This window comes from Sturnus vulgaris, chromosome 8 (assembly GCF_052056855.1).
Source record: "Sturnus vulgaris isolate bStuVul1 chromosome 8, bStuVul1.hap1, whole genome shotgun sequence".
Lineage (NCBI taxonomy): Eukaryota > Metazoa > Chordata > Aves > Passeriformes > Sturnidae > Sturnus > Sturnus vulgaris.
The window spans coordinates 10,537,987-10,564,888 of NC_142250.1; the positions used below are offsets into that span (position 1 = coordinate 10,537,987).

The following is a 26,902-nucleotide window of genomic DNA, read 5'->3' on the forward strand; positions in this document are numbered from 1 at the left end:
ACCTTAGACAATCTAAGCCTTTAGTTAGGAGGTTATCCACATCTGGCTTTCACTGAGTGTGCACAGTCAGACCATCAGGGACAGGAGATGGGCATAGGGTAGCAGTTCCATGCTGAAACCTTACAACTGGAGTAACTCTAACCTTGGGCACCCATGGATTGTGCTGGCAGTGCTGAACAAGACACCTGGGTGGTGCCTGGATGGTCAGAACTTTTCCCAGCTCTGTGCTCACTGCCAGTGAGGAACAGCAGGGAGCAGGGAGGGCCCAGTGCAATGCACAGGCTCTTGAAAATCTCAGTCCTTAGTTTGAGAGAAGGAAAAATCCTAATGATAATTACAGATAAAATGTAGTTTGTTCAGCAGGTGCTGGTTTCCAAAATTTGAATAGGCTCCTTCTCCTGTAGCAAAAGCCCACTAAGATAATAAAAATTTTAAAATTCCCTGTCTGCTGCTCCGAGCAGAGCCGTGAGTCAAGCGTGGTGTGTGCCCTGCAAACCTGTCCAAGGCCCTGGCTCAGGAATCTCCCGTGCCAGGGGCATCCCCTTGCCCCGTGTGGCTCTCACTGTCCTGCCCAGGCTCCACACGTGGCTGCCTTTCCCCAGCCAGGCAGGATCCACGGCTGCCCCTCGTGATAAGGTCTAACACAAAGTGCATTTTCAGCACCATATCCATGGTCGTAGCAAAAGAAAAGCAATTTTCCCCTCAGGAGGTGAGTCCTCTGAGCTCCTTTGCACAGTAACCTCATTGAGCAACTCCAGAAGCACAAGGTTACTGCACTTACTTAATATGCAACCCAGCACTGTGTATTTTCATACTTAATATGCAGATCTAATTGCTTGCTTGCATTTTGATTACCTTCTCTTCCTGGAATTTGCTCTTGTGTGGCTAATCCTAGTGAACTTCAAAGCATGAACTCGGTGGCTTTTGTTTTTTTATTTCTGCAGTTTGTGTCTGAGGCCAATGTCAAAACTCTTTGTAAGGTCCATGAATTAATTTTTTTAGAAAAAAAAATAAAGTCTCTTAGAAGTCAGTTGTCCTCTTTTTTTAACCTCAGGACCTTTACTATTACTGACCTGGAAGGTTACCCATTTGTTCTGGCTTTAATTAGCACTTCCACATAGTTTCCTGCCAGCAGCATCCTCAGTCCTGCCTACCTAATACCAGCTTCAAGAATGGCTCATATCTAGTTCCTTTTAAGAGAAAGGCTATTCTTCATTTCTGAGTGTAAATGCAAAGCAATTTGTCTAAGTACTTCTCTGTCTCAAGCTGCTAAACCCAACCCACACAAATGTATTTCCCTGTAAGTGCCCCCACCTCCCACACTCTCCCTCACTTTTCATATCCTTTCCCATTATCCACCTCACCAGCAATAAAATGCAATAAATTTGTTTGCTTCTTTTAATGTGATGAGTGTCTGCTTTAAATGCCACCTTGTTAAAAGATTAAAAAAAAAAAAAAAGAAAAATAGCCACAGAATAAACTAATCTCCCTTTCCAAATATAAAATAAAAGCTATCTTATTTTTAGGCTTTGCAGCAGCTCATGTGTCATTTTCAACATTTCTTTCTCTCTCGATGACTGAGAAGCAGTGAGAGGAGGCGAGAAAAACTTTTTTATTTTGTTCCCACTGGAAAATACATATTCAGAGCTTTCCCTAACCTGATTTCCTACTGTATTAAATCATCCATAGCCAAAGGTAAAATAAACCTCAATAATCTGACATATTTGTCAACTTTTTGTAAAATGTGTATCAGTGATTAGACTAATATAAGAGCACCAGCAACATGAATCATGGAGGCTGTAATTTTTAGGGTTGTAAATCATTAGATTTGCAGCACATGGCAGCAAGCTAAAGGAAGCAGGGCTTCCAGGGATGGTTGAGAGCAGGCTGTGAAGTAGGGCAATTTGGTCAGAAATGAACCCTCCCTTTACTCCAAGACCAAAGGGAAGAAGTAGTGCAAGAATCAATTTTAGTCAATACTGGGCCCATTCATTATCTTGCATGAGTCACACAGGACCTGTCTCCTGCTCTGTAGGACCAACAATGAGTTGTTCCAGCAGTTCTAAGGACAGCAGATCCAGCCATTAACTCTTTCAATTTCTTGGATCCCTCATGAATAAGAGGAGATTTTTTTTTCCCCTTTTGTTTTTTTTCCAATACCCTTCAAAAGGGAGATACCAACACCAGAGGAGCTTTGAGCTCCTGCTCTTGAGACTTAATTTTCCCAGAATGACAACTAATACCTTTACAGACAGCAGCATTTCTGGCAGGTATCAGCTCAGTGACCACAGGTGGTAATTCATTCTGATGTCTGGATGTCTCTTCACATGAGGTTTTGGTAGCCAGTGTACTATGCTGGTAGAAACATCCAGCTGGGCTGCACAATTACAAACACAACAATCTGTGCCTTAAATATTTCACTTTTAGCTTAAACTGCCAGGAAAGAAAGGTGAAAGCTTGGTTCATACTGCCACAGCTGCTTTGCATCAAAAAGCCTTTCTGGTGTGTAAATACTGATTTTTTCTAAATGTATTAACTACCCTAGGAGAAGAAAGCATGAATACATCCAATAAATACCCTTGAAATCCCTTCTTCTGTCCTCTCAGCTGTGGTGAAGAAGGTTATTCAGGGATGTACATTACAGTGATGTTATTTGTCTTTTGGGACCTTTGGTTGTTGATCAGAAGTTCCAAGTGGAACGAGCGAGGGCAGCTGCAGGAGGGCTGGCTGTGCTGTGCTGTGCTGTGCCCTGGGTTTGTCCTGTGCTCCTGAGCAGCAGCTCAAGACCTGGCACCACACATTGCTGTGGAGGGGTGCTGCTGCTTTGCCCTGACCCTGTGTACATCTCCCCCCTTTCAGCCCTAGAATCAAGTCTATTTGCCTGCCCTGGTAGTGAACCTGGCTATTTGCTGTGTAATCCACAACACCAATTCCTGTTTCTGCCTTAGTCTCACTCCCCAAAATGCAGTCTGAGCTGTCCCCGAGCTTCTTCCTGGAACCTCTGTCCCTGTTTGCCATCAGCCATACACAGCCCTGGTCCCTCTGTATTGGACAATACACCACCTTCCATCACCATCCCACCCTTAAAAATAGAACTATTCCTTTTTCTCTCAAAGACTGCCAATGTCTCTAATAGAGGAGCTGGAATAAATACTTACTCTTTCAGCACACAGCTATCAATTAGAACTGGTGCTTCATCTAGTGTTTCAAAGTCTGATGGATCTATTAATAGTAAAGAGTCAAGGCACCTAATTTCTGGGTACTCTAAAATTCAATTTCAAGCCTGACTGTCCTGGATTTCTATGGAAAATTATCATGAATAAGTGTCTGCTAAGCTGTGTTTCTTTATCCTGGTGTTATCAAGTTTGGTGCTTGTTTGTTCAATGGATAATCTGGATTCTGCAGCAGACTGTCCTCATGACTGATGCAAGATCCAAAAGGATTGAGGAAAATGTCACTCCACCAACATAAAGCCACTGAACCCCACAACAATCTCCTGAGGTTAAAAAAAAAAAAAAAAAGGCAGAAGAGAGAGTCAAAAGTGAGAAGTCTTGAAGGATCTTTTGCAGGACTCCAGTACTGGACATTTAGGAGTCACAATTTTCCTTTAAGGACTGCAATTAACCTCCGACCTTGGCAGCTGTTGTAAGGGTTTTACTCTACTGTGTGTGGCATGAGCCACAGCTGGTTGAGGCCCTGAAGCACAGGGCAGCACAGAATCTACATTTACCTGGTTTTAACTCACAGCAAGAGCATTAGGAGAGGAGTAGGTGCCCTACAGATCTTTTCTTCATATATTGAAGGAGGCAGTTTTCTTTCATTTGAGAAAAAGAGAATATAGAATATATGGATAAATGAGGATGTCTAATAACATGGCCAATTATAATAGTAACCAGTCCCTTCAGGAGACTTCAGGGGCAACATAACATTGCCTCTCAGTTGTATTTCCCTTTAATATTCACTGTTTACCTACTGTCTTATAGAAAGTCCCACCACAATTAGAAATTTCAGTTCTCATTCATTAGTACTTAAAACAGCATAATGTTAATGGTAATTGGACAGAGCAAACAGACATCCTGCTTTTAGAATAATAACTCCTTCTCTGTGCATTACCATTCTTCTCAGAAGTACAGTATGGACCTTATACTTTATATCTTGAAAAAAAAGGAGAAAAAATAGAGAAAAAGCTGTTTCTGAAAGATAGGATAAAGCTTTAACACAATATCTTAAAAAATATAGCATTAAAAGTGAGAAATGCTGAGAGTGAACAAATTATTTTGTAAATTTTTGTATCCGTGAGTGGTGGAATTCACCTGGTCAGCACAGACTGGATTTGTTCCACTGTTTTGCACTGTTCTGGACATAATGCTACAGAAAGTGATAAAGATAAATGGTGATAAAGAAGTGGGACCAAAGAGAAAAACTATGAAAGATGAGGTTTTTATATCCAAAATAGGGACCTGACTTTTAAAGATAATGACACCACATACAGATCAATAAAGGAGTAAATTAGACTTGAATTAGGTCCTGCAATGAATGTGTGGGACTTTGGTCTTATTTAGCTAATTCCAGCCAGCCAGAGGAAGCCAGAACAGAGGTTTGTGTGAACAAGAATCTCCAAGTCAAACCAAGGGCACCAGCTGCATGTATTGCCCTGTTTCTTAGCCACAAAACCAGTACACAGGAAAAAGTGCATTGGATCCTCTGGAAAAGCAGAAATCCAAATGAGTGACAGGGACTGTGGGACCAGAACCAGATGGAATAGATGCTGAAATGTGGAATGATCTCCCCAAGGACAAGATCTTTGCAAACCAACAACCAGGGTTGTGTCAGGACTAAACCCAACTCCTTGTTCAAAGGCTATGGAAGAGTCCTTTGCTATAACTGTGAAAATCCAAATCGCTCTGTTTTATTATATAAACTCTTTTTTTTTTCTTTCAGATGTTACTCAAGAACTATACACCACTGAAATAGATTAGTATATTTCATTCATCCTGAAACTTCTCCACACTCAGCTCTCCCTTATAAATAATGGCTCGTTCCTCTGATCAAACAGTGCCATTTGGAGCACATCCACAACTGTGAATCCAAATCCACTCCTCTTGAGCAGTAAATCATGCCTTGGGAAGTCTCCTACCCATGCTAAGAAACCATTCAGAAGCATAGCTGTCTAAACAAACAGGCTAAATAGAATTTATTATTTTTTAGTATAGTTTAATGCTCTTGTATTTAGCCATTTTTCAAGTAAAAGATCTCTCTACAATAATTAAATAACAGTAATTCCAGGTGCATATGAGGAACAGTGAAAAGTTCGGTACCCAGAATTATTTTGATTTATGATTAATGTGACAAATAGCATACATTTACTGTAGAGAATTTCAAAGAACAGCATATATATAGCTATCACATACACTAGAAAGAAAAGTAAGAAGAGGGAAGACTAGGGAGAAGTAGAATTCTAAGTTTGTTCAAAGGTAGAATTTTGAAATTGGATCATTTTAAAGCTTTTCTCTTTTCAAAGACAAAAATCCATGATATTAATACTCTCCAGCTAAGGTACTTGTTCAAACACTTTGTTATATATCACAATTTTCACAAACAACAACAACAAAAAAGAGTAACACAAAAGGCACTATTCTCCAGAAAAGACACTTCAATAAATTTTGTATATTTTCCACCCTGGACTTCCATTTCTGTCATGCAGTCCACATTCTCTTGATATGGAAAGATGGAAGGAAAAACAACATTTCTTAAAAATGCTCTCTTTGTTACAGTTTCAAATCAAATTTAGTTTGGAGTTAGACAAGGCTTTCAACAAGAAGGTTCAAAAGCAGATATTAGTCACAAAATACCCCAGAGGACTGCTATATTTTTAGTATCTACAGAGGCATCTCCAGGGCAGGAGCTCTTCATTCTTTCTCTCTCAGTTTCCTGACCTCTTGATTGGGAGAGTAATTTCTACCCATCAGGATGTTTTTAATGAGAAACATTAAAAACATCATTACTGTGATAAAAATTGGGGTTTCTGGAAAAACACACTCTGACATTGTATTTAAAACCAAGTCTTTATAAAGACTCTGTTCTTCCAATTCATTAGACATTTCTATTCACAAGACCTAAAAAATGATAATTACCTCTGACATACAATTTGAGTTGAAAATTGAAAATATAAGCTTTAAATTAGGACTACAGTACAGGAAAGGTTCAGTAATAAACAGAGAGTTTATTAAAATAAAAAAATCTTTACAATAAAAGTCATAGAAAAAATAAAACATTTCAGCAGAATTTTTAATAGTATTTTTTCACTAAGTTTTTTGTAAAGAACCTGCACTAAATTTAATCTCCAAAGACCAGTAGTGTTAATCACTGATTGAGTCTTTATATCAATTATATTCAAATTTCCCAGATTGCTTAAAAATATCAATCATTAAACACGATGTCAGCTAATCTAATTACATCCACAGAAACAGGGTTTTCTATTTATTTCTTTTGCCTTTTTCATCTCCATTTTTATCCCTCTTAACCAGCAGTTCGGGTTGACTCTCTCTAAAAACTGTACATGTAATTTCTCAGATCTAAACAGGAAAATATACTCACAGTACACATAACTGCATTTTTTCTCCCCTGTCTGGAGGGTTTGGACCCCATTTGCAACACTTTGCCTCCAAAACCCTCCTACCTTTTCCTCCTGGCATTAACAAATAGACTTTGATGTCATTGTTCCACTGTGACTGAAGTGTGCAGTTCATTGACCTAAGTTAGTTAATTGTTAATTTTTGAGGGCAGTTTGCACACTGAGCCTCCTGGCTTTCCATGAGGGTGAGACTACTTTTCTTTTTTTTTTTTTTAACCTGCCAAAATATTATTTCTATGTTTTAATGACCTTATAATGGGTTCAGCATACTCTGTTTCACATATTGAAGACCAATGGCAAAATTACTACACCGCTGTAGCATGTCTACAGCATGTCTAATGCCAGAGCAGTTAAATTAACATTTTTTGTAAGTATTAATACACCCATGGGTACAGTTGTGCACATTCATAATAGTTATTAACATAAATAAGAAAGAAATTATTGTAACAGTTGAGCTGACCTATGATCGAATTATCTGCTGGCAAGTCCCACCATATATCAAATAACTTGCTTTTATTCTTTAGCAAAAGTGATGCTTAACAGAAGAGCAGTGGATAAAATATTGGAAGAGAAGTAACCAAAAATTCTCTGTCTTTACAAGAAGTAAAAATTGTGCTATTTTACAAAAATAGATTAAAAAAGATATAGCCTGGGAGAAAAACCCCAAACCACTATGATCTTGATATATGCCAGTTAAAATTCATCTGATTCCCCCCACTTTCCCCCATAAATCAAAACTGAATACACAGATCCCAGGGATGAGGAGCAGGTGGTAAAACAGCGTAAAAATCTCTTTTCTATACTTCCAGAGAGAAGTAATTTCATGTTGAAAATAATGGGTCATTTTTACTGCTAGTTTAGCCACATGGCTCCCAGGTACCAATTTTGTGAAGTATTATCCATTTTTACTGTGGGTCATTTGTTTCCTCTGCAGATCTCCTTGAGACTGACAGAACCGACACGCATGGATTTTTCCAGTTCTGCTTTTGAGCGTATAATGATGATTGGGCAGGTTATCTTTCCTTTAATCTGCACAAGTCATGACAGAGAATGCAGGAATTTTATCCTCTGTAACATAAAATGCTTCTCCAATCCCAGCAACTGAAAGAGACACAGGCATGATATGCTGTAAATTGCCCATGTTCCACATTCCTCTAGGCCAGCTGGAGCTGCTAAAACCAAACCTACCAGGCACAGGTATCTCAGAAATAGATGTACACAGTTGGAGATTCGCTATAGAAAAGCTTGGATTCACTTGGGAATAAGAGCCTTGTGCTTTAACAGAAAACTCTTTGCCTTATTAACCTCTGTACTTCTCCAGTTTCTGCCCCAATTACATAAAATCATCTGATTTTCTTAATTTTTTAGTATATGCTCTAAATCTTGAGGCACGTGTCCCAAGTCAAAACTTAATGACATCAAGACTAGCAAGTCATATACCCCTGAGAGCCAGGAGCTGGAACTTGGGTGTCACCGAGTCATGGGTGTCACTGAGACCCTGGACTAAGTAGCAACACAAGAGCCCTCGTGCCACTGCCACAGAAGGCCCCTGGAGATAATCCAAAACAGAAATCTCAGCTGCATTAAGACTTCCAGTTTTTCTTCATTTCTATTTATGTATGTAAAGAGAGCATGGGATGGCTGCTGAGACATTGGCTGTGCTATTGCCAAGGCAGGGCTGTGCAATCCTGGGACCAAGGGCAGGTCTGAGAGTAAAATTCTCCTTGCTCATGGAACATAATGTTCAACCCACAGACACAGGCATGGGAAAAAATCACGGGAAAAACACCCCAAGAGGGAGAAAAGGAAAGCAGTGCAAGGCTGAGCAAGCATTCTGTTTCTATGATCAGTGTGTTCAATCACACAGCACTGGAGAATTAAATAGTATTCAGAAGGCTGAGTGCACAGAATAGAAATTCATATCGAGTTCATTCTACAGTATCAGACATGGTTTGTCACCATGCAAGGAAATGTATTTGAGCTACATGAAGGCTGATGCCTTATGTTTTTTAATAAAGTTGAGGACAGATTACAAACCTTTGCCTTCAGCCCCAGCAGTGGATGGAAGCTATTTCCTCTGACATACTGAATAACTCGCCTTTTTTGAAATTACAATAAGATAATGTAAAAAGCTTTGAATACCACACAATGTGAAGTGCTAAGGTGTTAAGCTACAGCATCTGAAAGAAAATATTGTTAGGTGTTAAAGAAATAGGACACTAAAGCAAAATAGACCAGCAGAATTAAATAAAAAATGACCATGTGGTACCAGTATAAAGGGAAGAGTTGACTGATCTTGCTCCTTTAATTATGGTTTCTTGAGAAGTTCTAACATTTTAACACTATGCTCGTGGATCCTATCTATGTGCTAGGAAAAAAACAACAAAAAGCCAAACCCTTCCAGGGCTGCTAAACCAGGACCTGCTTTTTCTCCTGGTCACATTCCTGAGTCACCGGGTCTCTTCCCTTCACTGATGGCCCAGCCCGAGGCCAGGCTGGCCAAGGCACAGGACAGTGGCACATCTCCCTCCTTTCTCAGTTGTAGTCAGCAGCCAGGAGGGATGCTGCAGGGGTTCAGCTGCATGGACAGCATCCTTCAAGGAACCCACTCTGGAGCACCCTCCCTCTAAGCAGTAGACACAGAAGACAAGTGAGGATAGGAATCAGGAACCCAGCTACTGACCAGTGAAGGGAGTGAAAGATTTTTGTCTCCAGGAAGTTCAGAAGTTCACATCGGTATGGGGATAAAGGCAGGAAGGTTGTAGGTGTCACAGGAATTAAATGACATTGTTACTGACATAAGTCTACTAATCCCTTGAGGCGCCAAGTGTTTTAAGACCTTTGGTATGAGTTATATCCTATGAGTCTGTCTAAAACTCACAAAGCTTAGAGGCACAGCTCCTTATGGGGCATCTGTTTTGTTTTGGGGTTTTCCTTTTTACTATTGCACATGCTTTTATTTAATTTCTTAATTTCAGCCAGTGTTGATGGCCTCTTAAGAGAGCTTTCAAATACTGCAAAGGAAGATTCTGTAGAAGCAGCTTTCAGAAAGCCATTTAAACATCTTTATTTATCTCAGTGGCCCTGGCATCATCCCACCACAAAGCTTTCCAAACACAACACGTGCATTTTTATGGTGTCTCAGAAGAGGCATGTCAGCCTTCAGGGCTGGTTCCTCGCAGCACTGGGGAGGTTGTACAGCAGATGTAGGGAACTAAATCAAGACAGTTGATTCCTGTGCAGTGTCACGGCTGTAAAATCCTCCATGAGGAACAATGTGGAAAGCAGTTGTATTTGTGCATTCATCATGCATGCCATGACAAATGACAGTTTTATGGTTAAATGCACTTGAATGGAAGGTTAAGGTTCATCTCTCTCCTCTGCCCTAGACTTCATATATCACCTCAGGTAAAACTAGGAGTCAAATAATACCTTAAACAGCAGATTTACTTTTCCCTGCCTTGTATTTCAAGTGTGTAGTAGCAATTCTTCCCAACCTTGTCTCTTTAGATTAGGCACGTACGCCTGGAGGTTTGCTTGGGGCTTGGAGCAAGGGGAAGCCTCAGCTCCAGCAGGGACCCTGGCAGCTGCAGTGACAGCAAAACCAGCAGCACATAAAGCAGGCAGTGCCTGAGCTGAGGCCAGCTCCAGTGAGGACAGTGTTGTGCTGTCCCTTTCTGGCGCTGAACACTTCCCTGGGTCAGCTCTCAGCTGCAGAGAGCTCATACAAGACACCAGGCTCTGACGCTATTTCAGAGTTGTATCAGAACTAAGATTGAATTAAGGCACTGACAGTTCCTATGGCATTAGACAGATAACAGACAGATTTTATTTTCTTGTTTAAATGTGTGAATTTCAAAATACTCATAAATCTGTGAGAAGTAAGTACACATATTCTATGCATGCAATGAGGAATGCAATGTGCAATAAGTTTGTTAAAGCTGAATTAACTGAAACAGAAAAATCATTAAATCAAAATGTTTCTGTCATTCTTGTAAACTCAAAGATAAGATTTTTTTATGAAAACTATGAACCTTTATGAATCTTAATATGAACTTCTATGAAAGCCAGAAGGCAGTGGAAAAATGGGGATTTTTGCCAGCTGACCATTTAGCACTTTGAGAAGTTGTTTGTGTCTCTTCTCCGTTATCCTTGCATCTTATGAACAAATGTATTTCTTAGATGCAGAAGTTCATAAGTTCCTTATTCAGTCATGTTTATATGGCCCTCAAAAAACTGAAGTACTGTGCATGTTAAGTACATGAAGATTTCTAGGAAGAGTGACATTTCATGGAGCTGCTCATTCATCTATGGATAAAATAAATTCTAAATTTATTTTTTCCCAGCATGATGAAGATAAGATGGTTGGTGGATAATGATTACACAGAGGCTGGGCTCCAATAGCACTGTGGGCATGATGGAAACTGTAGAATGCAGATACTGCACATGATTTGTAGGTTGTGAAAAGAGAGTTTAGTGGAGTTTTGTACATTTTGCCCAGTGTACTAAAAGAAATTATTTATTTAATAGGCTGATGGGTTTTCTTCAAATGGATGGCATGGTACCTTGAAAGTACTATCTACTTAAACAGACTGAAAATAGGCTCCCTCTCTTGTAACTCCCATCCCAGAGAGATGTTTTAGGGGCTTTGTATGTTCATTCTGCACACACAACTGTCAGGCAGATTTTGCTGCTTTACTTCCAACAGCGAACCAAAAGCCACATTTCTCCACTGGTAATAGCAGCTACAGTTTGGCGTATTGAATAGGAATCAAAGATCACACTCTGGGAAAGCACAACTTCAACTAACAGTACTTACCACAAGAATGATAATCGAACGTATGTTAAATAGAGGTATAATTCAAGCAAAAGAAAAATGCCTCAGCTAGAAAAGATTGGAAGAAACAATCTGGACATTGATTATCTGGCACAAACAGCTTAGAGGAGGAAAGAATCCTAAGTCAGTATTTCCCATGTTATCTCTCTGCTGAATTTCCTTAGTAGTGTAATAGAAAATTCCTGGGTGGCTCATACCCCTCCTCAGCATGTGTTTTCATTTCTGGTTTTTTTGTTTGTTTGTTGCTTTTGGTTTCTTGGGTTTTTTTTTGTTTTGTTTTGTTTTTGTTTTGGTTGGGTTTTTTGTTGTTGTTTTTGTTTGTTTGTTTGGTTTGGTTTTTTGTTTTGTTTTGATTTTGTTTTGTGTTTTTTCCCCTATAATTTTTTCTTTATATCTGTTTTTATCTTCTTTCATGCCTTCACTCCTTTTTCTCCATCTCCTCTCTTGTACATTTGTTTTCTTGTTGGCAGTTCTCTTACTCCCTTTCCTAATGTATTTATTTTTCCAGGTATTTTCCTCTCTCCAGGTTTTTTTTTGGAGGTGATGGAGATGTAGAACAGTGCTGCTAAAGCTCTGGGCTGAGCTGCTCCTTGCTAGGAACAGGGTGAAAAAAAGGCTGAAGAGAGCAGGAAGAGGTGCCTGAATTCTGAGCCTCTCACCTGCTCCTTATCAGCTGTTTCTGCAGGACAGTGCCCTGGGGTGAGGAGAATTCACTGGGCAAGGGGGAAGGATGTGAGAAGCCCACACTGAGGCCCAGAGCCAGATCCAAAAGCTTTTCACAGACATAAACAGTGAACTATCCAGGACTGGCCTCATGCTAAAAGGAGGCAGCAGTTGCCAGGTTTGGGAATTTGGAGCATTTGGAGCATTTTTTCAGAAATGCTGCACTTCAGGCTAATTATTTCACATTTTTCATCCAGAGATGAAGGTCATTTAATGTACTGAGCTATCATCCAGGGACCTGAGGGCTTTGGAGTAACAATTGCCCATTATGAACATCAGCTGTGGTTCTTCCCAATTATGATAAGAGATGTTAAGCCCTAAGAGAGGCCTAAAGAAACAAAACTTGCCAGATTGTAGGGGATTGTATCATTCAGAGGCTCTGATAGTCACCAGTTGGATCAGCCATCATGCAGTGAAGCTCCCATGATCCAGGATTAATCAGCCAGAGCTCAGTCCCTAGAAAACCCCTGCAAAGCAGAAATTGCTAACCAACTTCTCCTTCAGCCCTTCAGCCCTTCAGCCCATCAATATCTCTGAGGCTTTAAGAGTTGTCCTGCTTTAATAAAAATGCAAAGCTATTAATAGAAATCTCCACAAGGAAATTCTTTGTGCTGATTCCATTTCCTAATCCAATAGCTTTATGGAGTCTTGAGAAAAGCAGGTATATCTTGATCAAAATCTTGCATTTTTTCAGAATCAAAAAGATGCAAAATGTAGCAAGACATTTGTCCATTAAAAGAGACCAAATAAATAAAATAATTAAAGAGACCAAAAGATTTAGCATTTCATTGGCCTTCAAGGCTTTTGGAAAAGCCATTCTTGTGGCCAGAGAAAAGCAATGCAAATGTGACTATGTATTTACCCAGCTGCTGGTGTTAAAAAACCCCAGTGTGCTCAAAGTGGCCCTCAGAGCAGAAGATCCTTGTATCACCATCCACTGGCTGATGACAACTCTGTGGCTACAGGCTGTTACAGCAATGGGTGAAGAAAAATATTCAGCACATGGTTTACTGATCTGCAGTGAAATGGTTAATTTTTGTGGGTTTTACTGCACATTCATTACGAGGCAATTTGACTGGAAATTTAATAGGATTATTTTTGACTGCTGAGGTTAATGGTATTACCTGTTTGGCTTTTATAAAATCTCCATAATTTAGCAATATTTATCTAAGTCACCATAAAAGTATAGAAATTGATAGTAAAATTACAGACAGCTGGGTACAGGAGGAAATGAAACAAATTAAACCAAACCTATGCTCTTAGGAAAACACAAATGCCAAATTAAGTATGTTAGGCTAACATTTAAATAATCCAATTTAATGCTAATAAAGGTACTTTAGACCCAAGTTCTGCTTGATTTTCTATGTGAGTGTGCAGAGGAAAATATCAGTGGAGAGGCAGAGAGCCAGGGCCCAACAGGGATACCGAGGGAATGGGCAGCTTGGGCACCTGTAACTTTCCATATTCATTCTTATATTCCTAATAGTTTTTCACTAAAGTATAGAGGCACAGGTTTTATCCTGGAGAATTGCTAAGGGACAACATTTATAATGGAAAAGTATATAGAGCAACAAATGGCTTTGGTGTTTTTAAGGCTTTGTTTGATTATTGTAATATTTCTAATTGGTTTCTGGTTTACACATAGAGGCTATTTAACTCAGAGGTTTGCATCCCTGTCTCATGGCTGCATCTCTGTTTGAAAGTCATGATTCAGAAAATTCTATTTCATGACAAAGTCATTATTCAGATGGAAGCTCCAGCTAAAGCTTTTGCCTTTAATTTGTCCCTTCATTTTCTTTGGATATGGGCAAGCCAATTGAATAGAATACTTACAGCTTTTACAAAGCGGTGCCACTTGGTGAATTTTATTCAATGGCTGTTCAGACAACGTGCAATGCATATAAATCTTCCATTCCCACAAGCAGAATTGAAAGAAAAGGAAATTTTTTTCAAGGTTTAAGAGCTTTGTTTCACAGTACAGTACACATGTACAGTATATGGCCAGGAAACAAAAGTCAAAATAGAATAGAAAAGCAATATAAAAGAGAATTGTTACATGGCATACATCAAAAGATGTCAACAGCTGTTCCAAAATGCAAAATAACTGAATACAACTATCACTCACAAAGGATGATGATGCTGTAACTTTCATGTAAGATGCAATTCCCCAATATCCTTGACTCTTCTTGTTACGTGTAAATGTTTTATACCTTTTCCTGTATTTTCATGTAGCTGTGACACTCTTCATCTCTTGCTGTTTACATCTCAAATGGGTACCTGAGATTTTATAAATGTAAAAGATCTATTTGGATCGGTGCTAGAAGAATGCCCTCACAGGAAGGCATGCAAGAAAAGGAAGCTAATAGAAAATTGACTGTCAATGTGTGAAACCATTCCAATATTCCCCTTAGTACATGTAATTTCACAGACATCAGTAGAGCAGGTCACTTCATGTTGATGAAGAAGATTTTACTGCCAGCACCTTTGATTCAGATCCTCGTGGGTCCAGGTCTCCTGAGGACTTCTGGCAGATTTATGACTGAGAAAAGTTGTATATTTTGGCTTGATGGGGAAAAAAAAATCCAAACAAACCCACAAATATTAATAAAAATATGTTCAACTCTAGAGATATGACACTTGGAGAATTCCTAGGGTGAAATAGCACAAGGAAAAGAGTAGTGATACTTAATTGTAGGGACATTGTAGACTATGCATCCAGGGCTCATTCTATGGCCAACTCTCAGACACAAAGATGAACTTTCCCTTATTCAGGTCAAACTGAAAAAAGTATTTCAAAATCAAGCTAATTTTAAGATTAAGGAAAGAAATTTATTCCTTATAACTGTTTTTTTTACGAAGTGCTTTGTCAAGAGATTTGATACACTTCACGATCTTGAAGAAGGAATAGCAATACAGTCCTGTGCCTAGACTTGTGCCTGGGAAAATATTACCTGTGTGCTGGCAAGTGCTTCAGAGCTGGGTCTGTGGGACTTTCCTGGCTAGTGCCAAGCTGGGAGAGCATCTTCCCTTCTTCTCTTCCTGCTGGAATTCGAGCAGCAAGAAGGAAGGGTAAGACAGGAAAGTTCATGATTGGAAGGGAGACACTCATTAAGTTCAAATGAGTCTTGGGAGATACAGAAAGTGTTCCTTGACCAGACAAAGGGATAATGGAAAGTACAGAGAGTCAAATGCAAAGCCAGGAAAGAGGAAACCTATGTTAGCATCCAGTTCATCCTGCCCTTGTACCACTGCAAATCCCTGTGGTTTGGTTTCCAGCAGCGAGCAGGACACACAAACTGGGCCCCTCTCAGATGAAGTTAAACTGAAAGGTGTGCTCTGCTTGCTCCCCACAGGACCAGCCTAGAAGCTGCCCAAAGCAAAATCTCCCAACGTGTGCACAGGTTGGATTTCAACCACCAGCTGCATGCCAGCTCCTGTTGTCTTCAGACCTGCCCCTTTGGGCTGCACTCGTTTGCTAACATGAGCACAGTCCCAGAGACCAGGACTTCTTGGGATACAGGAATGAGAGGATGCTCAAGGTCGACAATCTGGGACTTTGCTGACTCAGAAACTTGGAAGGGCAATGTCTGGTGAAGCATCAAAATAACAACACAAAAGTTTGATCCCTCTTCAGCCAGTGGAAAAGAATAAAATGTAGTAGAGGAACTGGAGTGAAAGGAAAGAGCTGATGACCTGGCACAAAGCTGAAGAGAGAGAGGGTGGAGAAGGCTGAAACATGAAAGAACTCAGACATTTTAGCTTGAAACTGTGCTTATATTTTACATCACAGTAAGTGTTTTATCAAATATTTCCTTTGATGCCAAAGCAAAAAGTATCATCTCTCTCCAAAAAGCTCTTGCCCTACAATGGAGTCTGTTTAAAGTGTTTTTGAAATAATGCTGAAAATGCTTGAGGTTTCCCTGTGACCAAATTAAAGTGCATGGACTTAGACTCATGGTCTACTAGAATTTTGGTTAGCATGCACATTTTATCTCAGATGTTTTAATAAAACATCTCTGTGTGATGTCATTATTAATGTGTCATTATCTAATGACTTGCTTTTTCAATCACGATAGGTCCCAGGTTTATGACATGCTCCTGAGAGTTAAACAGAAAATAAATTTTCCAGTTCTTACCTGCTGCCCTTCCAATTTGAGTTGGAAGCAGTAGTCTCATGGATGTATCTGATTTGATTTGCATTGCTGAGGAAGTAAATCCTACAAGAAAACTAAGCAAAAAAGATGTGCTACTTTCTTTTCCTTTAGTCAATGTTATTCCATGTTAGATGAGAATATATATATATCTTCAATTTAACTGCATTCTTCTATTTCTCTGCTCCCAGATCTTTTCATCCAATGTCCTAAAAGTGGTTACAAGTGGGCAATATCATGCCTGAATATTACTTGACTGAGCAGCAGGATAAAATGGGATACTTCCCCCATGTCTTGGAATGAACAAGGAAACCAATTAGTTTACAAGCACCAGCTGAGAAAAAATAGGGCAAGTTGGACAGCACTCAAGCAGAGATGCTTGGGAGGAAGAGGAGGTGCAGCACCAAGCACCTCAGGAGGACAGCAGTGTTTGAGAGGTTTAGCTCAACCAGCTGACAAATTAAAGGTTTCAGGACACTGGATGGAGATAAACTGAGACTGATTCTTCTTCAGCATCCAGGAATGCATACCAGAGAGCTGCTTTGGTCATTGGTGATTCCAGGAGAGCCCTAACTCAGGCCATGGCCTCCTGGCAAGGCAGAGCTCAGCCTGCCTGGCCCCAGTAGGCTGTGGCTGATCCCAGACTGCAGAGCTACACTGCTGCTGGGTAACAGGATTTGGTACACATCAGGAGTAACACCCCCATGGTTTATTGTCTGATGACAGCTCCATCCATCACATCCCATCCATCTGTTATTGCCTAGAGGTCTTGACTCAATAAAGGCAGTAAAGAAGAAAGCCATGGTTCCTTAGTCTCTGCATTACTGCTGGTAGTGTTGCAAATGGAAAGGATTTCTTTACATAATTAGGGTATTTTCTGAAAAGTTCCCAAAAATCAAGAGTTCTGCATACAAGAGCAGTTGAACTCACATACTGCTCCCATAGCCAACCTTTACAGACTCCCAGAGAGGCAGATTTCTAGCAAGGATTGGATAAGAATTCACATAGCCAGATTTCAAACATTTTTTTAAGTACTTTGATGTCAGCCATCAGGTACTGGTTTCCACCCTCTCTCCTTTCCCCACAGAAATATGGCTTTGCAACTCAGAGTCCCAGCTATGGGGCTTGCACTCTGCTCAGCTGCCTGCCTGGTGCAAGTTCAGGAACGAGAGGCACCGCTCTGCTGAGCTGCAGTGAGGAAAGCTCTCCTGCCAGGAGGATTCCTGATGGGACACCCTCACCGCAGGACATCTGAATATATCTGTGCCCCACTCAAAACCCAGGCTTAGTTACTGGTATTTCGCAACACTGTAACATGGAAAAAGAAATAACATATAAAATGTTATACAACCAAAATAAAGAAAGCTAGAAACTTACCAAAAATACAGAGGCAATATTTGTGTGTCTCATCATCCCAAAACTGTATGAATGCTGTCCCCACCAGAGCCCTAGAAAATTCAAGAAAATAATATCATTTGTGTTTGTTTACCAAACAGTTTCGATTTATCCAGTTACAGTGATTTTTTTCCTTTTTCATAAAAAGCACATTAAGGGAGGAGCCCATTCAGAGTGTGCTGTTACAACATTCACCCTAATAGGGCAACGGAAGCTACAGTAAATTGATTAGGGAATTCACCATTCAGTGCTCCCCTCAAGTGTTGCATCCATCTTTTACTGATTAATAATGAAGCATTAATGAAAACGCTTCTGTGTCTCCATGTTCCCACCAATTAAACATGGTGCAGAGAAAAACCATACAGCCTGTGGAAATTTTTATTTGTCTCACTTGCCAGACAAGCAGTAAAGTAGTTCTTAACTGGGAATATTGGTAAAACAAGATTTGCATTTAGGGGTTTCAGGCTGGTAAAGATGGATTCTTAAGCTGACATTTAAGAATCACTGACTCTCAAATACCACATTAGCAATCAAGAAATCAACAATGTTTAGAAGAAATGTAATTAGCTCAGCATGCTCTGCTTGAAGCCAACACTGTAGCTACCAGCTGCACCAAGTGCCAGGAGAAAAGATATGGGGAGTTTGTTTTCCATTGAAATACATTACATTTTACTTTACTAGGGCCATGAGAGCTTGAGACATTAATATTTCTGAGAAACTACTGGAGCCAGCTTAGATCAGGGTGGATTTTTCTCCATTAACTGAGCGAATTCTGGGAAAGCAATCTGTCTTTCTCTTGCTTGGTCTGTACTAAATGCATTGCCATGACACTGGGTGAGACAGCCAGGCAGGATGTATGCGAGGTTATTAATGTGTTTTCATTTCATTTATGTACAGAAGTTCCTGAGATTGTGTTTGAGACGTAATTGCATTAGGCTTTATCTAAATTGACCTTCTTAGTCTAGACTTAAGTGGGTAGGATGTCAAGCAAACAGGCCACAAAAGCCAGTGCTTCTGGCTACAGATGGCAGAGCTTACAGGTAGGGAGAGAGGAGTAATTGGAATCAAAGCAGTAAATATTTACTCAAAGCCAGTCAACATTGGTAGGGCTTTAATGTGACCACTGCTTTGAAACTTGTTTGAGTGTATGGTGGCCTCAGATCACTGCAGGATTGAAAGCTGCCACCTTTCCTGGATTTCTTAGCAAAGAAGGTGTGGATTAAAATCCTAAATGTGTTTGGGAATTAAACTGGACACGCAAAGCTGATCCCTCCAGTATATAACATAGGATGACCATTAGCTCCTACTGTACCTCTTCTCCCAGCAAAAAGGGGCTTTAAGTTCCTCACTGTCTATCACTTTAGCACTTCTCACAAGTATCTTTAGTGCATTTGGAACTGGAGAGAGAGCTGAAGCATGAAATCACACTTCTTTAACTTACTCAGTGCCGACACCACACTTTTCTCAGTAGGGAATAAGAAGGAAGTAGCACCTTCATGCCCTTGGACCTCCCGAGCACTAAAGGCTCTGTCCCTGCAAAAACCACGGGGTGCAGTTCCCCAGGGGAAACAGGTCACCCATCACTTGCTGACAAAGCCCCACTTCACCCAACAGGTACTGAGAGAGTGAGAAGTCTGTTGATAAAAATTTCATGTGACCAGAGACTGACAAGGAGTTTGCTAAAATAGGCAAGAAATATGAAAGGCACTGGGTTGGAGGAGAGTGACAGAAACAGGAAATGTGCACTTTTAGGCGGAGGGCAGGGACAGAAGTTGAAGTGAGTGCTGTGTAGACTGAGAGCCAATGTTCCTAGTTGCCTTGGTCAGATAAATAGCAATGCATTAGTTTTAAAACTCTGCTCTGAAATGTCACCTTCATCTTCATTGATCTCTATTACCAAACAGGTCCTTCACTGTCACTTGTGACAAAAGGCATTAGTCAATGAAAAGCTCTAAATAACTTGAGAAAGACAAGAAAGCTCTTGTCTCTTAGCCACACAAAATAACATTAGAAAAAAAGGCTAAGAAAGTAGGGCACTGAAAAAAAGCATCTTGTACTGAAACTAAAAATTGAAATATTCTATTCTAATCCTGTCACATTTATCAAAAATATTTGGTGGTAGGGTTATTTTTTTCTCCTCTAGAAAGGAAGTATCTGTCAATGAGGAAATAGCCTAGTGAAATGTTCTTAATATTTAATCCCCACACTACACCAACTACTACACCAACCAGGACAGCTGGTATCACAAATCTACTGCAAGACTGAAAGTTATCCAAGATGTCCCAAGGCTGAAGTTGCATTTGAGCCACTGAACCATCTCCACTGAAGCACTGAGGAAGCGCTGGTGGCTGGCAGACAGCAACAATCCAGGCTGCTTCAGCAGTGTCTGCACACTGTGCATCCTCTGTCCCCTCTTACTGAAACACAAGTACCATGCTCGCTGGCATCCCTGCTGCTGCAGGACAAGGTATTTCCCCAGCATGTACCCAGCAGGATGTGCTGCTCCTCTGTGTGCCTATGAGCACACCCTTGATTTTAGGATAAGCAGCTCTCTGGCTTGTCCCTCAAGCTGTATGTGCTTCCCAACTTCAAACCCAAGCATGCATGCACCATTCATGGAACAGGCAAAAATTGTATTTTGGGTGAGACCAGGAGAAAGGCTTGCTCACAAATCACACCGTGGGACTCTGAGCTTGGGAAATGTATCAGTGATGTTTAAGCACACCTGCTTATGCTGGGCAGGGGGCACCATTTAAATTTATCCAAATTGCAAAGTCAGTGCTCTGTTTTCTTACTCTAATAGCCTGTTGCAATATTTGTTCTCTGAGCAGCAGACTTGTTGTGCTTGGTGTTCAGTCCAACAAACATTGTCAGCAGAACCAGGGCGAGTCAGTTGTAATGTCCCAGCACTTCTGTCCACCTGCCTGCAGTCAGCCTCCCCCAGGCTGTGCTCCTCCAGCCACGTTAGCTGTGTTACCTGTCTGCCATTGTGCAGACCACGCCACCATTTGGGAGGCACATAAAGTGAAAACTTGGTCTTAGCAGAGTTGTCCATTACAACCAGGTAGGTAGGTAGGTTTAGGCAATGATTTGGAAAGCCAGTTGCAATAATTCCTGTGATCATTTTGGACAGGCACAGCTACATTGGGGAAAAAAAAACCCCAAAAAACAAAACACAAAACAACAACCAACCAACCAACCAAAAAAACCCAAACGCAATCAGTTTTGAAGACATTTTTGTCATTGCTTTAGGTCTATGTGATGAGCTGAGAGCAAGGGCCCTGCTGTAACCACTAACATATCCATGAACTGCCATCACATCCATCTGTCAGAGCTCGGTGTTTCAGAAGCTGTCACCAGAGAGGAGTGTCCAGGGGAATGATGTTTCTCTGTTCTTCCCTTAAACTGAAGGCAGATGAAGGTGGCTGTAAATCTCCCTGGTGCTGTCCAGTCAGAGGGACATCTCCACAGAGCTGAAGGCTGAGGCACAGCCCAAAGCAATCCTTTCTGTGACACAGCCCCGAGACTGATTTGCTCTGCTGACACATCCTTCATAGCAAAGAAGAGAAATGGAAGCAAGAAGATGTTATGAGGGAGGGTGTGCATGTGCTGACTCCACATCACCCAGTGGGATGCAAAGGGAAGGGCTGGGCTCCCTGAGGTGTCCCCAGAGTCACCACTCTGCCCTACAGCTTTTCTTAGATCACTCCTGTGCCCTTACATACCAGCATAAGTGTTGAACTACAGCTTTTGTTCCTTGTTTTCCATAAATATTGCAGTAATTAGCTGAATTTAATTACAGTTATCATGAAATAACAAGCATTAATCAGATTCTAGTAGCAGCTGTATTTTGCTCTTTTGAAAGCAAGAAACTATTTTAATACTATTACATTAAAAGCATAAAATTATTTTAAAATCAAAGCAAAAAGCATTCTATATATAGAGTGACATTATTCCAGTGCACACAAACATCTCAAAATAAAAATAAAAAGGCCATCTTGCTGGGATGAAGAACCTCTTACAGGGACAAAATCTAAAGAAACATTTAGCTGGACAGTGCACTGGACCTAAAAGGGACACAGAGAAAACAACATAAAATACAACAGTTTTCTTATCTCTTCTCATTAGGCTGCTGAGATGTACTTTCTGTAGAGATGCCCATCTAATTACAGCGTCATAAAGTTTTTTAAATGTGCATAAATTGCACTAATTCACACATCAGCTCCTCCTTTGCATTGCAAGAAACATGTCAGTGCAATGTGGATCAAGCCCTTTATAGATAAAAAGCAGTTTGCTTTTGAGATCCTCTGCTCATTAGCTTTCCATTTTCCCTCCTCCTCGTGTAACGTGGGATCCATCTGGGATCAGACCTGAAACGCAGAAGTGCTGTGGGAGGTTCCCACCTGCAGACCCCTGAGGGTGGTGGGCAGGACAAGGTGTCTCCAGGGGGTTTCAGGGAAGTGCCTGCACATGATCACACTCAGCATGGTTTGCTGCTTATCTCCTGCACAGCTTCGGGGTTCTGCACCCATGGGATTCTCCTGGGAGGATTTGTATGCAAAATATTACAGATGTGCGAACGAGTCCTGATTTAGGCTCAAAATTAAGATACTGCAAACCGCACAGCATGTGAAGCATCAGCTATTCTTTGTTATTCACAAGAATTAGGATTTAGATCCCATTTTTGAGCACCCCTTCCAAGCTGAAGGTTGTTATGATACAACTATTACTACTTATCATTAGAAAATGTACCAGGCAGTGCAGCAGTTCCAGAAAGATGTGGAATATCATGCAATGACCTGGGCAGCTACATCCCAGGCAGTGGGAGCACCCGGTTGCTGTACCCTGCACATCACCACGACTGGGTGCTGCCCCTCACTGTGGTACAGCCCCACCGAGCACAGCAGCCTGCAGGACTTCTCCACTCACAGGACAGCCCACCCCTCTGCTTGTCCACAGGATTGCAGAAGCATTTTAACAACTCCCCTGCAAGCTGAAGTGTCCCATAAAATGTGTCAAGGCAGGGTTTCAGTGCTTTACGGACAGGCAATCTGGGGCACGAGGCCAAGGGAAGTTATGGCTTTGCACAACTCTGAAGCTGTAAAACAGCTTACACAGATTGCTATTTTAGCACTGGTACTTTTGACTCTTGTCCTGCCTTTGAAACTAATCCTGCTGCTTCCCAGAGCTTCTCAGGAGAAACATCCCAAGCTGTAATATATTTCATAAGTGCAGAGATATTAAAATGTGAAGTATCAAGTCTCTTCTTATCCCAGGTGAAGAAACTTCCTGCGATTCTTCACTACAATGATACAGAAAGAGAAATACTTATCATTAGCAGACGAATACCTTGAAGCAACATAAGCAATATAAACTCTCTTCTCCCCCTTCCAAGTTGGAAGTTAAAGTTTAAATCATACTTTAGGAGCTCATATAATATATTTATTCCTCCAGGCCACACACTTGCATTAATAGTTTTCCATTTCTAACTCCTGACACACTGTGGAAAGCACTTTGCAGTGGTTATTTCCTCCCTATCTTGATAAATGAGCCTACCCCATAAAGAAAAGTTTGAGACACAGTCCTGTTTTCCCAATATCCAGTTACTAGCTTCTATACATACTTCTTAGAGACTACTAAACATCACGAATTCTTGCTGGGGACACAGGTGGCTTTGGCAAGTAACAGAAAGCACATGCACCCAAAACCTACATAGATTTGGGGGCTGGGACTAGATGATCTTTAGGGTCCCTTTCAACCCAAGACATTCTGTGATTCCACCAGGATGCCAGGAAACCTGCCTGCATTGAATCACATTTACATAGGGAAAGGGGACATTAAATATCTCTGTCTTCCAAGGCAAGAAGGAAAGGGTGCATGCACACCCTTATATATACACACAGACATATACACATATGTATATATATATATATATATATCCATCCTGTACACACACACCATCAGCCTCCTCCACACTGTGCTCCCCTCTCTCTTTGCCACAAACAGACCCCTGCTTCCCTCACTTCCATTGCAGAAGGCTTGATCCAGGGCCCAGTCCAAAGTCTTGAGAGCCTGAAAAGTTCAGACAAGTGTAATGGTGAGGGCGAGATGCTAAAGGAGAACTACCCAAAAATACACCTGCCTTCTGATGCAAGTCCCACTGCCTCCTGTTCTTCTTGGATGACTCCCCATGCAAATTCGCACGAGCAGAGCCTTATTTAGCAATTAGATAAATCCCAATTGTCACTGCAGGAAAACAAAATGGTTGATTGAAGTAACTCCTCTGAATTCTAAAAAAAGTGCCTGGGACTTTGATTTTAAAATGTCCTGTGGTGGGTAAACAGAGAGATGGAATAGGTCCTTGGATGAATGAGTGCTGACAGCCTTAAAAAAAAAAAAAAGTCAAAATCAAGCTTTGGTTTTTGAGCCTGCTGTGCATCAGAACATTAACCTACTTTGAGCAAAGTTTGCTAAGCAAGCAGCAGAGATAGCAAGCAGGGCAAGCTAAAGGGAGCTCCAGGTAACTCCTTTCTCGTTCCTTCAGACCTGCAAGGCCTGAGCACAAGGAGAAAAACCCAGCTGAAAATCTGACTGCCATGAAAAAGTTTAAAGCTTTTGAAAGAACCCTGTGGTGAAAACGAAGGTAACTCAACATTTTGGTATTTCCCCATCTGTTTGGAAAAAAGGAAAAGGCTGACTTTAATTACATTTAGTGGTCAAAAATTGAGACATTTTATGTGTGTGTGAATTTTGGTATTGGTGACTATAAAAATCTCCCCCGGGTTATTTGCAGGGGCTCACATACCAGTTTGTCTCTATGATGAGGTATCAAAAATTATTACTTATTCAAATGTGTAGTCACTGCTGAGAATGGCACTGCTGACATTTCCATCTCCTTCTGAGTACTACTGACATTTCCTAGCTATTGGAAGGGATAAATGAGTATGGACCCCAAAAGATGCTGAGCATTTTTATCATGACAAAAGAAAAGCATTGGACTGTGAAGTGGGAAACAGTTTTTAAGACATAATTTTCCAGGAAAAATTGCTTTCTTTTATGGATTTTTTTTATAACTCTGCAATAAATGCTTCAAAAAAGGACTTTCCAACTGCATCTGAAAAAACCTTATATGCCCCTTTAGCACAACTCCAGTGACTTTTCATTTGTAGCTTGCCTCTTCACGCTAATTATCATGTGCCCTTTAATTATGGGAACAAATTCTTGCAGGGGATGCAATTAAAGATGTAAAAGATACTTCCACCTAGGTTTCCTTTTTCCCTCATGGAGTTTCTAAGTTCCTGGCATTTGATTTTTAAGAAAGCTTTTAAGTCTGACTGTGTGGCATCATTTACAGAGCAGGAGTCTCTCTCATATCCCAAATAGCAGCCGATGAATTTCAAAGGCTTCCTTCAGAACAAACATCTAAAACTCTGGATAGTTATTGAGCTTACACAACCTCCTTGTCTCTGGAAAGCAGAGAGCTGTGTGTGCAGACACAAATTGTGTCACACTCTGTCCAGTAGCTGAATCTCAGGCTGCTGATTTTAGACAGGTGAGAATTCATGTATGGAATTTTGATTTTCTATTTCAGAAAACTTAGATGTATGCAGACCAGAGAACACAGAGCACCTTTTGGCTTTTACCCAAAAACTCTGAAGCCCCTGAAAGGCTTACTTTTGGTTGGGAGCAATAGTCAGATATAGATGCTGATTGCATTTTATTTAGCCCACTCAACTGAAAGCAAGCCCAAATATTCTGCACTAAGCTTTGTCTCTGCTTGAAGCCTAGAAGATGACATTTCTATTTAGTGCATACACAATTTAAAGAAGTGCAGTGATGAAAAGGAACGAAACAAAACTCAGAACTGCAGTGTTCTTTGTAAAAACTCTGTCCTTATAATTTTAGACTAAGATTTAAGATGGAATATATTAAGGGTTGAGGAGGAATGATAGACCATAAATTATTCTGAAGTTTGGGGGGGAGGAAATCAGTGTCATTGGCTGGACAGAGGCCGAAATAAATGAAAAGGGAGCTGCCTGGGTCCATGTACAAAGCACTGTGCAGACACTGAGCTCTGCATCCTGTCCCCAGCAGTCCCTGCTTGGCTGTGTGGGAATACACACACTGAGTTATCTCACCATCTTCAGGAGAGGGATTTTATTTTCCTTTTTTTGCTTCCCTCTGACATCTGTGTACATTAAATCTCAAACACCATGGGCTTCTTTGGGAGCCAAACAAGTACGTGCACATTGGGTGCACAGGATGCCTGTGCCCTGCAGTGTGCAGTGCCCAACACTCGATGACACATTTGGTGGGAGGATGTGAGAGAAAAGGCTGCTTGGTACTTAGATGCTGCCTGGGGTTAAACCACAACAATAGTGGGCTCTTATTTTACTGTTTATAATACGACTGAGATACCAGAAGTGTTTTCAGATCATCTGCTGCAAAGGTGCTTTTTGGAGATGGGTTTCCATCCTGCTTTGCACAGCACTCAGTAAAACATTCCCCAACCCCCTCACTGCAATGACTGGATGTGTGACAGAGAGAAGTGGTTCTTAGAGAAAAAAAAACCACCCTTATGAATGTTGAATGAGCAACACCATGGTGACTTTAGCAAAAAGCCATACAATCACTGTGAAAAACAATCCAGAATAATGGTATTTGTGAAATAACTTGTCCCATAATATGGGGAATTACTCAGTGTCAGACTTTCCCTGGGAAATAAGTTTAATTCCACTTAAGGTTTCCATCTTTAATTGCTTCCTCAGGGGTAAATGTTGTCCTGACTTGGGAGAGAACTGCAGGCACCAAAAGCAGATCTGAACAGAAATTTAAACACTTAGAGGGTTTCTTTTTTTCTTTTTTTTTTCAGAATGGACCTCTCTTTTTGAATCTGAATATCTTTCTGGGGGTAAAAAAAATTAAAACATTAATTTGTGGTGATTCTCATAAAATAATGTTTAACAAAAAAGAAGATTTAAAATGAAGGGGGAAGATGGGGAAGTTTTTGAAATGTTTAAAGGAAGACCCCTTTTCAAACACGACGGAATAGGAAGAGAAACAACAGGGAGGCAGGAAGAGATAAGGACAAAAGCTCTGGTCCGCTCAATTTTTGTGCAAGCTTGTAATTATTCTGTTGTATGTGGGGAGGACAATGGGACA

General features: G+C 40.7%; 2 long non-coding RNA genes across 3 annotated transcripts in view; one reads left to right on the top strand and one right to left on the bottom strand.

Annotated features, from left to right (window-relative positions):
• Positions 1 to 26,902, top strand: part of LOC148222987 (uncharacterized) — a 421,765-nt gene that overhangs the window by 380,511 nt on the left and 14,352 nt on the right. The window contains exons 6-7 of one of the 2 annotated variants that reach the window (XR_015805101.1): positions 15,548 to 15,983; positions 24,285 to 24,383. This is a non-coding gene — a long non-coding RNA (uncharacterized LOC148222987). The remainder of the gene's footprint in view (positions 1 to 15,547; positions 15,984 to 24,284; positions 24,384 to 26,902) is intronic. The other variant, XR_015805102.1, reaches the window with a different exon arrangement.
• On the bottom strand, positions 14,082 to 18,117 carry LOC148222988 (uncharacterized). Its single transcript, XR_015805103.1, has 4 exons — positions 17,723 to 18,117; positions 16,331 to 16,422; positions 15,146 to 15,236; positions 14,082 to 14,471 (listed from the first exon to the last, which is right to left on the bottom strand). It is a non-coding gene; the product is annotated as an uncharacterized LOC148222988 (long non-coding RNA).